Source organism: Pogoniulus pusillus, chromosome 29, assembly GCF_015220805.1.
Source record: "Pogoniulus pusillus isolate bPogPus1 chromosome 29, bPogPus1.pri, whole genome shotgun sequence".
In the NCBI taxonomy this organism is placed as follows: domain Eukaryota; kingdom Metazoa; phylum Chordata; class Aves; order Piciformes; family Lybiidae; genus Pogoniulus; species Pogoniulus pusillus.
Window position 1 is genome coordinate 8690075 of NC_087292.1, and position 13933 is coordinate 8704007.

The 13933-nt window shown below is 40.0% G+C and overlaps 1 protein-coding gene across 2 annotated transcripts in view; it reads left to right on the forward strand.

Annotated features, from left to right (window-relative positions):
* PTPN1 (protein tyrosine phosphatase non-receptor type 1) overlaps nucleotides 1-13933 on the forward strand; it is a 43591-nt gene that overhangs the window by 11914 nt on the left and 17744 nt on the right. Inside the window, exon 1 of one of the 2 annotated variants that reach the window (XM_064167862.1) lies at nucleotides 1416-1430. The exons of the other annotated variant lie outside the window; for it this stretch is intronic. The gene's annotated coding sequence lies outside the window, so the exon portion shown is untranslated. Of the gene's footprint in view, nucleotides 1-1415; nucleotides 1431-13933 lie in introns of those variants that run through there. 2 annotated transcript variants of the gene reach the window in all.

The following is a 13933-nucleotide window of genomic DNA, read 5'->3' on the forward strand; positions in this document are numbered from 1 at the left end:
TATCTTCAAAACAGGTAAAGCAGAGTTCACAACTTCCTATTCAACAATTCCTACTACTTCCTTTCTTATGTGTTTTAGTACTTCCTGTATGCATGGGCTTGTAACTCTGAGAATTTTGCTGGACTTAGTAGCAAGTTGGAAAGAATGGCTGTTGCCTGTCCCATAGTGTGCTAAATACAAAACTAATACTGATGTGGTCTGGGTAGGTCACATCATAATCATGATGTGGCTTTATTTCCTTAACATATGCAAATATATTAGGAAGCTTTCTTTTAGCTTTTTGGTTATTGGAGTACCCAATATGTATGAAATAATGTGTACAGAGTGACACTCCTGAGCCATGAGGAAAAAAATTACTGTAAACTCTGACTGTGCAGTGTCTCAAAGTCATGCAGAGTTTACTTGCATTAGAACTGAGGCCTTTCTTTTCTTCACTTGCATTAAAGCTGAGGACTTTCTTTACTAAACATTTACTGGTATTGCTTTATCTGCTTTTTAAGAAGATTTAACACAGGATTTTATGTTATGGTGCTTTGTCTTAGTTGTCTCTAGAAAAAAGGTGAATCTAAAAACATGCTTTTACCAGTAGAAATATATTTTCAAGGAATTTTTTTCCTTTCCTGTTTCTAAAAGTACTAATAAAAGAGCTACCATGATATATATATAAATCAAAAGGCAATGGGTTAAATATGACTTGTTTTGTGAAAGCAAATTTTAAATGCAGTGTGCTAATGCATGTTGCTCCTCAGCTTTCATTCTTCATCACTGTGCCTGCAGAGTAAGAATCTGATCCTTCTAGAGCCACTTATGCTTTAATTTTAAAGTCTGACTCTTAATTCATATTCAAGCATGCTTAACATTGGCTTGCCACTAGTTCTGCCATGTAAATTCAATCATACTTGGACTTCTGGTGGAGCAGTCTGCATTTTGAAAGTCTCACCCTATGTAATATGTATTCAGAGGATTATCTTGGCCATGCGGCCCAAATTTATGCAACACAGAGTATTAAACATACAGTTTGGCTTTAAAAAAACAAACTTTGATTTCTTCCATTATCTGAGCAAAGATTACTCCAAAACACCAACCTCCAGGTCACTATTTCTAAAGCACAGAGGTCTCGGGGCGGGGAGGGAAAACCCTTCATGGCAGTTCTGGTGTGTTGTGTTTGAGAAGTTTCTCTGTTCCATGCTTTTGCTGCTAAATAGGTGCAGGAGCTACATGAATGCTTTCGTGCATTGATTACTGAAACTAGAGTTCAGAGCTCTTTAAACAAGGAGCACATGTTCATAAGCAAGCAGCTATGAACTGGACCTTTTCTTTTCCTTTCAAGACAGGCTCTTCTGAATGCTCCAGATAGAGAGGAGATTGCCTTTACCTTATCAAATAAGAATATATGCCTTTATAAATGAAACATTACAGAAAATATAGTGGTAAGTCTCTAAAGTCTGAATAATCTGTTGCTGTTGCATTTGATATAGTAACAGTGTTGTGCTGTGAAGGCTAATTTAGTAGGTTTCTGAGAGGGAAATAACCTTTGGAACTCTTGTAATATGCAAACTAATTAGAGGTTATACTGAACACAGCTGTTTCTGCCAAGCTGACTAAGCTAGGAATTCAAATTACTATATTTAGCCACTTTATAATGTCTCTAGGTTTCAGTGGTATCCATGTTATTACTTCTAAAAATGTTGTTAATATGTATTTATTGCTCTTGACAAACTAGGTGCAATCAATATTTTTAGTCCAATCACCCTGTTGCTTTTTTAATGGAGCAAACACTGGGAACATACAGACACAACAGGGCACTTCAGGTGGGCTGTGTTACACTAAAATTATGTGTATGATTTGTATGAACTCAAACTGGAAACTTCATCAGAGGGAGAGGCATAAGTCCTGGAATAAATTAATTGTTATTTTTGTAAGCTGTTTACATATAGTCTGTCTAACATACATATTTCCCCTTTTTTTTTGCTCTCCAAGAATGTTGCCTTTCTCCATTACACAAGAATTTTCTTGCATGCTGTTTGCACTCAAAATGCTTTTCCATCGATCCTTGAGATATGAAAATATACAGATCCTGTAAAAATTACCCTAAATTCTATACTGAAATCTAAAAATGGTCAAAGTCAACTGCACCTCTGCAGACTATGCAGTAACTGCACTAATAAAAAATTGGAAAAAATGCTGATGTAGCTGACGTTGTGTAAAGTCTTCACAGTCCTATGAGATACTATTAAGAATAACTTCGAAATTGTACTTCAAAGTAATTTCTTGTTCTAATAAGCATTATTTGGTGCACTCTGCAAAGAGTATTGGATGAGCAAAAGTATTCCTCAAAATCTGTATGTGTTGTATAGATGTACTTCATGCATAAATTTGTTGCTTTAAAAAAAATCAATCTAATTTTAACATAACAGATGGTAAGCTGGTGTCTTAAACTGCTTTGACTGTACTTTCTAAAGGCATATATAACTAGTTGAACTTGAGTAAGAATTAAGTATTAGTTAGAACAGGAAAACTGTTCTAAATAAATTCCTATTTGCTTCTGTTAACCCCATGAGCTTACTTACCTTCTAAAGTAGATAAGAGCTGAGTTTAGTTCTGTTTAGTGCTGGGTGGAGAAATGATGCTTGCAGACTAATTCTGTTTTCGTGGTGGTAAGAGACTTTAAAACCAGCTCAAGAAAATAAAAGCTCAGCAAACACCAGGAGTCCTGACTCCTAAAGAATAATCCTTTTGTTTCTGGTTTTGTGTCATCATGGAAAATAGGCCATTGACAATTAATCTAGATGTGCTCTTGCATTTAGAAAGGCTCTCCACCAAAATTGTACAGGAAATGCATGATTTCCAGGCCTGGCGTCCCAGGCTCCAGATGATGTCAGTGTCCAATGACAATTCTGTTTTTTTCTATGGTGTTAATGATGAGGTAGGACAGCCATTCTAAAATTTGCCTCTAGAGAGCAGGGAAGACAAAAGCATTCCTGTAAGAGTCTAACAAAACTGCTCAGAGAAGTAACCTCCCTTCTGAAAGAAGAAATACATACTTGTTCCAACACAGCTGTCAACCCAAGAGTGTTAGAGTGAAGTGCCTGGATTCCTAAAATGGTAGTGAGAAACATTGACTCCTAAGTTAGAAACCTAATGAGTTTGAGCATTGCAGATGAAAACTAATATGCTTGAAGAACACAAGCAGCATCCATAATAGCAACCAAGAGGTGGCTTCTGTCTCTCTTCAGTGGGTGTCTTCCTTAGTGGGTGCATTTGACTGCTCCTGAGGAAGGTCACAACTGTCTATTTGGAAGAGATTAGGTAGATGAAAATCACCAGTCTGATATAAATGTCTGTTTTGGAATGTGATGCCAGCAACAGCAAACTTGACATTAGGGCAGCCCAAGGACAGTAGCAGAGATCTGAAAAAAAAACCAAATTATATTTTCCTTTGTAAATCCTAGAAGGATATTTTTGTAGCTTTAAGTCTCGAATGAACTTGGAAAGGATTGTTTATCTGCATGTTCTTACAGCCTGCCTTTTCCCTTTGCATGTAATCCTAATGTACTAACAGCATAACAAAAGCGATGATAAATCCAAGGGTACAAAGTCATCTGTTTCCCTATTACTCATTGCATGGACTGTGGTTTTTAGGAGATACTGTAAAGTGCCAAGTCAAGTTGTTGAATTTGTAAAAAGAGCTTGGTAAGTTAATAGGAGAGCTCTTTAAAAACTTAAATTTTTATGTTTTTAGGCACACCTGGTACTTTAAGACCACTCTAACACTGAATTTTTTGCATTCGAACAAATTGTCTCTGTGTAGCCATCTCTCATTCTACCTATTTTTTTAATATTCATTTTGAGCATCCACCAAAACTTTCAAGATCATCTTATTTCCTGATTTCAAGCAGTACTTGTAAACTGTCTTGGGTCACCCAGTTACTAGTAATGAAGACCAACACTTTAATGTAGATCTGGCACCATCCAAGAGAGATGTATATATGTTTTTTCCCTTTGAGCTTCATCATCCACCTGCAATGAAGTGTTGCGGAACAAGCTGAAAGCTGTGAAAAACATCTTCCAGCTTGACAAATCCAGAGTTAAAATCCCTTGTGATCTTACTCAGGGCATCAGATACCTCCCAGGGAATTGTCACAGTGCTAAATGTGTGGAGGTAAAATCCATCTCTCTGGGGAAAAGAGAAAAAAAACACCACCCTATTTTACCATTAGGAGGCTGTTGTAGGAAAACAGCTTTTCTTTCTCTGAGCTGTTAGAATTGCCTGAAAGATTAGAGAAACAAAATACCCCAGAGCCTGACATTTTTTTTTTGCCTCTGCTTGATAGTCAAAATGATGGATTTAGGAGAGATGGCAGCTTTGTGGCACATGACAATCTTACCCACATGGTAAATGTTGCTAAGGTCTTGTGTATTTTGTAATTATCTGTCCCTTAGGGCTACTTCATGGCCTTACTCCTATCTAAAATACCTGGTGTTTTGTGGATAGTGCCTAATTGGTTTGCATTAGAGAGAAAAGGAGTAGCTTAACTGGATGGTGAGGTTGTGTTCACACTGATTAGTGGTTGGTGTTTTGGAACTGCTGTATAGGCACCTTGTCATTTTCCTTGAAATACTTTCCCGGAACAGGCCTCTGGTTTAAGAGTAGGCTCATATTCTGTGCTGGCAACTTCAGTGCTCTGGCTTCGTGGCAAAATGGCCTTTCCCTGGAGAAGGGAGCATGGTCATGTATCATACCAATTGGCAAGTCTGGGGAGTTGCCCTTTGGTTAGGGGCTCTGATTTGTGTTACACTTTCGTGGGTGATTTCATACCGGGAAGGTGACAGCAAGCTTCTCAGTTACAGAAATACACCTTGTGGTGGAACTGCATCTTTTAAACTTAGAACAGTGGTTTGCTGAAGTGTTCTAGTGCTCTAGACCTTGTTTTTCTCTGGTAGTTTCTAGTTCTGTTGCGTCCTAGACAATTAAGATTTCTACCTCACCAGTGGCATCCTAATTTGAATATGATCATGACAAAATTAGAATCCTTTGGGAATTGCAGCCTGTGCTTTTTTTTCCTCTGGCAGTTGTTTTAAGAACTTCTATATGTTATTGATGAACATATATTGCTGCAGGTAGGGAATGCTGGACTGGACTAGTCTCCTGTTAGTGTGACTGTTGTTTTTAAGATACCAGTTAGTAATCTTTATGTGTTTTAATTCATGTCACCTATGACAGGATTAAAAGTAATGCTATGGTAATTCTGCAATTGTGCCAGTTTAAGCCATTAGTAAGACAAATGCACAAATCTTGGCATTTCTAAAAAAACAAAATCCAAAATCTAATTAATGTTATTTTGGTCCTTTAAAATACGTGTCCTGAGTGAAATGTCAGCCGTGTTTGTCTATCAAGCAGCTAAAGTGCTGCGCTGTTTGTTTGGCTTTTAGTCAACATACTTTCCAGGAAAAGGTGAAAGGACACAAATACCACAGACAAGTTTCGTTTGCAGTTCAGTGAATGTGAAGTGTGTCTTCATCTAAAATGAAGTCTCTTGAAAAAACAACAACAACAAAACAATTAAAAAAGCCCCACCAACCCTTAATCCGGGCTTAGTAGGAAGACTCACAGTTCAGCTCTGCAATGTGCAGGGCTGCTTGCTTTCACAGTTGGCAGGAGTGGTATTACTCATCGAGGTCACAGAACTTGCTCTGGATCCTTTGGTAACTGCATTAGTTCTGTTACACTTCATTTGGTGAGCATGTTAATAGTCTTGCCAACTCATTTAGATAGGCTTAGACAGTGACAGTAGATCCAGTGCTAAACACTTCCTGGAGTCTCTCTTCAGGCAGAAGGTGATACTATCATAGAATCAACCAGGTTGGAAGAGACCAACCTAGCACCCAGCCCTATCCAGTCAAATAAACTATGTCACTAAGTGCCTCATCTTTTCTTGAACACCTCCAGGGACGGTGCCTCCACCACCTCCCTGGGCAGCCCATTCCAATGCCAATCACTTCCTCTGTGAAGAGCTTCCTCCTATCGTCCAGCTTATACCTCCCTGGCACAACTTGAGACTGTGTCCCCTTGTTCTCTTGTTGATTGCCTGACAGAAGAGACCAACCCCCACCTGGCTGCAACCTCCCTTCAGGTAGTTGTAGACAGCAATGAGATCACCCCTGAGCCTCCTTTTCCCCAGGCTGCACACCCCCAGCTCACTCAGCCTCTCCTCACAGGCCTGTGCTCCAGGCCCCCCACCAGCTTCATCACCCTTCTCTGGACATGTTCCAGTACCTCAACATCTCTCTTGAATTGAGTAACCCAGAACTGGACACAGTACTCGAGGTGTGACCTGACCAGTGCTGAGTACAGGGAAAGAATAACCTCCCTTGTCCTGCTGGCCACACTGTTCCTGATACAGGCTAGGATGCCAGGGGCTCTCTTGGCCACCTGGGCACACTGCTGCCTCGTGTTCAGCTGCTATCTACCAGCAACCCCAGGTCTCTTTCTGCCTGGCTGCTGTCCAGCCACTCTGTCCCCAGCCTGTAGCACTGCTTGGGGTTGCCGTGTAGACACTCAGTCTACACAAAGTGTAGAACCCTGCACTTGGCCTTGTTAAATCTCATCCCATTGGCCTCTGCCCACCCATCCAGCCTGTTGGGGTCCCTCTGCAGGGCTCTCCTACCTTCCAGCAGATTGACACCTGCCCCTATACTGGTGCAGTATGGCATACTATAGGAGCCTCTCAGATTCCTTGTTAACAGAACTAATAAAAATGCAGATACTCTGAACATTTGTATTTTTCTACTGAGCTGTATGCCAGCATGTCCAAGTTAAATAGAAGAATGTGTTCAGAACTAAAGCTCTTGAAGCAGACACATACACTGCTGTCTAAAATGGGAGGTAAGGAAAAAAGCCATGAAGATTTGTTCAGCTTTAAAGTACTAAGACCTTGACTGTGTTGCTTGATGAGGGCACTCAGGTGGGAGTGATTCAAGTGGGTCTGATTGCAGAATTCCAGTTGGATCCAAAATATCTCCTTGTTGTCAGTTCAGATACCAGGCAAAGTTTAAATTGTAATTCAGTTAAAAGAAAGCATAGAAGAGATCCTTTAAAAACATTCAGCTCAGCCCAATGAACAAACCTGCATCCCAAACACACAGGTGACAAATGTCGAAATTAAGGAGACAGTTTGTCAGAGTGGACCCTTGGAGAAGGAGAAAAAAGGCAACTTCAGCCAGGGTCTGGTTGTGATTTTCAATGCTTACTTAGCATTTCCTTACAGCTGATGGGAATTAGGAGTATAACTATTAGCAGTTTTTTGTCTCTGCACCAAAAGGCATGCTCTGATGCCCTGTACCTGTACAGATCAAATCACACAGCCCTTCTGTGTGAAGGGACAGTGGGTTAAATTATTAAATGGAACTATGTGCCTGTGTTCTTTTGCTTCCAAGATTTCAAATGTGCCTGTTTCAGTGTACTGAGATCAATTTATGGGAAATCAGGCTTGACTTCTCTGCATGTTGATTCCTGCACAAAGTGAAACTTCTCATATTAACCAAGCATGAGTGATTGGGGTGTGTGTGTTAATTTTTTCTTCCAGACATCCTTTGAAATGACTGAAAATAATAAATCTAAGCTCACAGATTTGTTTGGTGTTTCTTTTTTTTTTTTTTTTTTTAATTCTTGAAGATTCTAGTTGGTTTTTTTAAAGGTGAGATTTAAATCTGAATAAGATGATGCTGGGCAATTCCTGAAATGGTAATGGTATTTACAACTGGTTTGTGCTTATCTAGAACAAGAATTCTCACAGTTTTCCTGCCTTTATTGAGCTTCTGAAGATAAATTAGCCACAACCTCGTGGAAAAGCCTATGTTCAGGGCTCCAAAAATAGGCTGTCTGTATGTCAGTCATGACAGGTAAAGAACCACCACTTGATGATAGGTCCCAAAACTGAGTGAAAAACTTGAAGGATAATACTTAGTTTCTTCCTTCTGTGTCTGATTCTTTTCCAGTAAGACTTGGGGATTTCCTCCATCAAATTACCTGGTTAAGACAGAGCAAAATCTATGTTTTAGTTTGCTCATTGTAGCTACAGATGAAGTGAGTGGTAGCATGATCAAATACCTGGAACATAAATATTTATACTTCTACCAAAGGAGTTTTGGATAAAGCTGTTGCAGATTAAACTGTATCAAGGTGGCATTGCCTTTACTGTCTTTTAGTAAGTAGGACTCTGGTTATTGAGAGAAACACTGTCAGCTGGCTGCTGATAGACAGCCATTAGGAAGTTTATCTCAGTTTTATTGTGGGTTTTTATAAAACAAATTATTTCTGTAAGCAAATGTTTTATGTTTTTAAGTTGGAAATTCATAGGTGAATACCAGCTGTATTAACTCTGCAAACCAGGCTGATCTGCTTTTCTCTGAAGTCTTCTGTCCTCGTTTTAGCACAATCCTCAAAACAGTCTAAACAAAAGATTATCTCAGGCCTTTTACAAAGGCTGGATTTGTTGTGATTTGGTTTGTTGGCTTTTTTTTCCTGTGCAGAACACTGAACTTCTTAAATGAGTTAGGCTTTCTAGATTTATGCTTTGAGCTTCTCACACTGAACTTCAGTGGTCAATGTATGTTAATGGGTGTTGACACATTGGTATATATTAAACTGAGCTGCTTTCTGAGAACCATGTGAATGAATTTAAACACTTTTGAGTCTAGCATGTGTTTGAAACTATTTGCATAATTTCAAGGGAATTATGGAGGGGAAGTATGTAGCTGCTTAAAAAAATGTAGGCTTAAAAAAATACAACCAAACATAAGCCAAGCCCAACTTCTTAAAAAACAAAAGGCAGTAGAACTTGAAAATATTAGTGACAACTAATGACCATGAAAGTGAACAGTGTACCTACACAAACAACAAAGCAGTGAACAAGGAGTGATCTTGCTGCAGATAGCTTGCGACCCACTCTCCCTTTGTAATGCAACTGAAAAGGAGGCACTTGAAAGCAAGAGAGTGTTATCTTTGTTTATTTAATTTATTAATCAGATGAGCTCATTTTTGTCTCCATTTTAAGTGGTGATAATGGACTATTCAGGAATTTGGGACAACAGTGCAGTCTTACTTTCTTAACATGAACTGAAGTAATTTACACTGCATGGGGTAGCTTTGGAAGATAGTGGAGAATTCTGAGTATAAATAAAAAGGTCACTCCATGGTTCCTATTTCATGAAGTCAGAGATCTGCATCAGAAACTACAAATTGTGTGCAGTGTTTCCAAGCCATCTCTTCTCCTTTAGTTTCTAAGTTGCAGCTTATCTAGAGTTTAGGAAATACCATAGTTATGCAGCACAGTGATCTGATTTTTGCTGTGCAAAAGTCTGAGAGGAAGCTTCCTTCATCTCTCCCTCGCTTTCTGGTAATGAGAGATCTTTTTCCTTCCCTCTCCATAGCTAGGGAGTCTTTTGCCTGGGTTTCTCCATAGCCTGGGGTTCTTTGTCTTGGGATAGAGAAGGGTGTGTGTGTGTGTGTGTGTGTGTGTGTGTTTGTTTGTTTGGAGGGGGGGGGTTTGTTGTTACTGTTTCATTTCTTTTGTTTTTCTGTTTTGGTTTGAGTTTTTTTGTGGTGGTAGCTCTGTAAAAGCTCAAAGGTAGCTTGTGAGATGTCAGGATGAAAATATTAGCTAACTAGGAAAGGATGAGTGTCAGTTTATGAAGCCTGCGGGCCAGGAATTACACATTTTTAAACTCAAGACAAAATGCATACTGCAAACAAGGCTGCAGACTAAATTCCTGTAGGAGTTCTGTAGATATCTGGACTGTCAGATGCACCAGTCTATTTGAGATGAGGTTAACCCAAAACTCTGTCTGGAGACCTCTAATGTTTGAGTGAATCAAGATCTGGATCTCATCTCTCTGATTATTTTTCTTAGAGGAGAAGAGTAACCAAGTTAGGACCTCTTGACGCTTTAATGAGACTGTGGTTTGTTTCCTGGCACTAGCTTTGTTTGATGATACAGATAGCAAAGCTCTTATTCTGCACAGCAGCTGTCAAGAAGCAGCCATTTCATCTTCTCAAAAGTCTCTGTCCTTTCAGTAATTTCTAAGATGCATTTCTGGAGCAGATTGAGTAGTTGGGTGGAAAAACAGAAATGGATGTGAAGAAGGGAACTTGAGTTGTTTTCTTGTGCTGACCCTCCATCGAGTTGTTTCCTGTTTGGCAGTGAGTACATGGCTACAAAACAGCAGAAGTAAAATGTTCCTGCCAGCTACACTGAACTTCTTCTGTTATGGGTCATAAATTTCAAGGACAAACTGTATTTTGAACTTAGGAAATTTGAGAAGTCTCATGTAATGCTTTAACCTAGTATTAAAGTTTAGACTCTCTGGTTGCCCACGTTCTCCTGCAGCCTTCAAAAAACATTAGCACTGAAAAATCAGGTTTTCTTCATTGCAGATAACAACTTAGAAACAAAACAAGAATCTGACCAGCTGAGCTGTACAGTGCCTTCCTTTTGACAATGTACAAAATAAGTGCACTGTTAAAATTTGGAAATGACACAAGTATGTGTTGTTTTCCCTTCTGGAGGTGCATACCCAGGGTGTAAGAACTGTTCAGGTGCAGTTGTTTGAGCATTTTCAGAGTGCAGCTGATGAAGTGGGTACAACAAAGTACTGCAGATTAACTTTCATAATTCCTACATTTTTACAGGTAGGCATGTTGAAACTAGTCAGTGGTGAGTAACAGTATATAATGTCTGCAGCTGCAATAGATATGGGCCCAGACGAAATGTTCCACTTTGCCACATGCTGATATGATTTAGGAGCACAGTCATGCCCCGTTAACATTCTCCTGGGGGGTTCTTTTCGTGCCTACAGCCAGCTGACTGGTGTCAGAAACACCGCTTATGCTGCCTTGCTGAAGCCTGTTCCAGATAGCCCATGCAGTGCTGACTTAGCAAGGGGCTTTCTAGGAAAAGATGTTGCAAGTGTTTGATTCCTGCTTATTTCTTTATTTAAACTCCCATCACGGTGTTGTTGATCTTTACACAAGCCTATCCTGTTCTTTCTCTCACCGTGCTGCTTGACCGCAGGAAGAAGCTTGGCATACCAGCCAGCTTTTTCTGAGGGTTATTAATAAGCAAATCAATACTGCCAGGTTTTACTTGAAAGCAAAACCAAGAGACTAGATAAATGTTTTTAAAGGGCATTAAAGTCTATGTTAGTTTGATTTATCTGGCTAAATATCTGCAGCTTGTTAAGATTAATGTGATGCAATTGCCTGTCCATTTATCTGATATTTAGATGAACTTACTGTTCACTGCTTGTCCTCCAGATACCCTGGTGTAAAGTTTAATGTAGGATAAGAAATCCAGTCTTGCTTGTCAAAGTGGCTTCAATAAACAGTTCTATGTACGCTTTATAGCTTAGAGAAGTTCTTCTGTGGAAGATTCAGTTCAGTGCTGCTCAGTGACTCAGTTTGCTTCCTTACACATTGAATCTAAAGATCTTCTCCCTTTTGTGTGAAGTAGCTGTTTATTTGAGATCCCTTTGTGCTCACTGTTTTTCTTGTGGTCTTATGTGCAGGTCTCATCCACCTCATATAATTGTAGGGGTATTTCCAATCCGAGATCAGAAAACAGCAGCTTTCACTTGACATTAATGTAACTCCTTTTTAGTCTTCAACTTTTTACAACAGTGTCATTTTTTTCGGTGCTAGCTTTACAAGGAAATATTTATTTATTCATTAAGCTCTTAAGCTAAGATGACTTTTTTATTGAAGTCTTTATATACTTACCCTGAATTGCTTCCCTCGGTGTTACCGCCTCAGTAGACAGATTACTGTGCACTCCTCTAGCCCACGATAAGATCTTGGCAATTGCTGCTTCCCGTAGGAACAGCTCTGTTAAAATGCCAGTATGTCATTATCTCTTTGTCTGAGCTTCTCCTATGGTTATGGTGTAATAAAACAGCGTGAGCAAATCAAGGCCTGCTGCAAACTTCCCCAGGAGCCTTTCTGTCAAATCTGAAGGCCTTTAGGTTGGAGATTTGGTTTCTCTCTGTGTGTCTGCTTGAATGGCTGCTGTCATATGTGCCTCTTATGTGATCTTAACCCTCTCAGTTCCTTGAAGATTTTGGGGTATATCTTCTCTTAATCTCTTGTTGGTGAGGAAAGTATAGTCAAATGCGCTGTTGTGCTATGAATTTGTGTGACAGCTGTAGCAGAGTGCCAGTAGCCAGGACTAGTAGGAGAGGTGGCAGAAAATACTTAGTATATACTTCAGAGAGTGGGCTAGGGACTGCCTTGACGATAATGCATTGAAGGCTGAGAGGAATGTAAAGAAAGGGCTGTGGTCTACCTGGTGAATCTCTAATTTTGGGTTTCTAGCAGGGGAAAGGGAGGAAGAGTTGAGTGTCTTGGTGCAGAAGGCTTTGGGAAAAGGGGCTAGGAGCTACCATGAGCACCTCATTATGATGAACATATGTAGGGTTCTGGGACGTAAGAGACTGTGTTCATGGGGCTGAGCAAAACAGCCTTTGCATTCTGTGTCCTTTCTTTGTGGCAGGGAATGTGATGCTGTCAGAGCAGGTGGAATCCATTCATGCAACTGAGAGCAGCCTTCTTCTGTAAAGCACTAAGAAAACTTCTTATTCCTGTCACCACTGCAAATTAACAGTTAGAAGAACTTCCCACTTGAAGAACAGTGCTTCAGCAGGCTTCCTCTTTCCATCTCTTGAGTTTTTGGGGGTTGCGCAGGGTTCAGGACTTAAAACCAGGAGATGAGTCATTCCATGCCACTCATGTTCAAAACCAGAAGCATTTGACTTTGGAAAACCGACTTCAATTCTAGCCCTTCCTCTTTAAAGTTTTATGTTGCACGACCTTTTAAATGAAATGTCGAGCTTCCTTTTCAAATGACAGGATCTCTGCAGTGTGACTCGGAGTGTGATTCAAGAAGGTGTTTTGTAACTGTATCAATCCCTGTGTTCATCCGCTGACTTCTGTTCTCGTTACATCACTGTCTTCAAGTTCCTCATAGCATAATAATTCCATGCTTTGAATGAATCTGCAGTCTCCAGCATGGAGGTCCTGTAGTACTGGTTGTTAGGCACCATAACAGCACACCGGTAGTTGTGTGACTCTGGCAGTCACCAGTAACAGAAGACTCTGAGGAGTGTACCAGAAAGCCTCTAATGTGGCCATTTCACATAACTTGCCACTGGATTGTTTCTCTCCAGGAATTTTCTCTGAAGGCCATCTGAGTTCTACTGAAGCCAGCTTCATGTCCTAGAGGAGATCATAGATTTCTTGGACCTTCAATGTTCTAGCAACTACTGTAGCAACAAACCCACTCAGAAACCACAAACCCTCAGCCAAACCCCCAGACTGCTTGTATCCTGTGTTGCTGAGAAAAGTATGCCTTATCTTTTCAGGCCTGGATTTGACCACTGAGGCCCAGGCATGGGTGTCCTCTAGGATTTTCTGTTTGGTTGGTGTTCCTTGCATTCAGGAATGAAGTGCTGTATGCATGCTGTATTTTCATAGGAGGCAGCAGCTTGCCTGTTGCCATACCTAGGTTCTTCGTTTTGCTACCACCCTACCATAGTATATTTTTTCTGTTTGTTGAAATATGCTTCATAAATACATTGTGCTTTTAGATTGCTTCTGGAAAGTACCTGCATACCTTCTTTCTTTCCTTTCTCTCTATGCCTATGGGAAGTTACACATCTCATAGAACTCCTTCATTCTTTCAGTACCTTTAGGCATTGTAGTGTCTTTGAAAATACCTAATATTTGGTAGCAAGGTAAAAATAGCCAGCTCTGTATTCCCTGAATAGTAAATTACCAGGTTCAGAGGCTTAAATATGTGATGTTGTTATTTGAATCTCTGGAACTTTGCGAGGCTGGGAGTGGTGTGCATGGGCACATCCATCTGTATGCTGCAAGATGTCT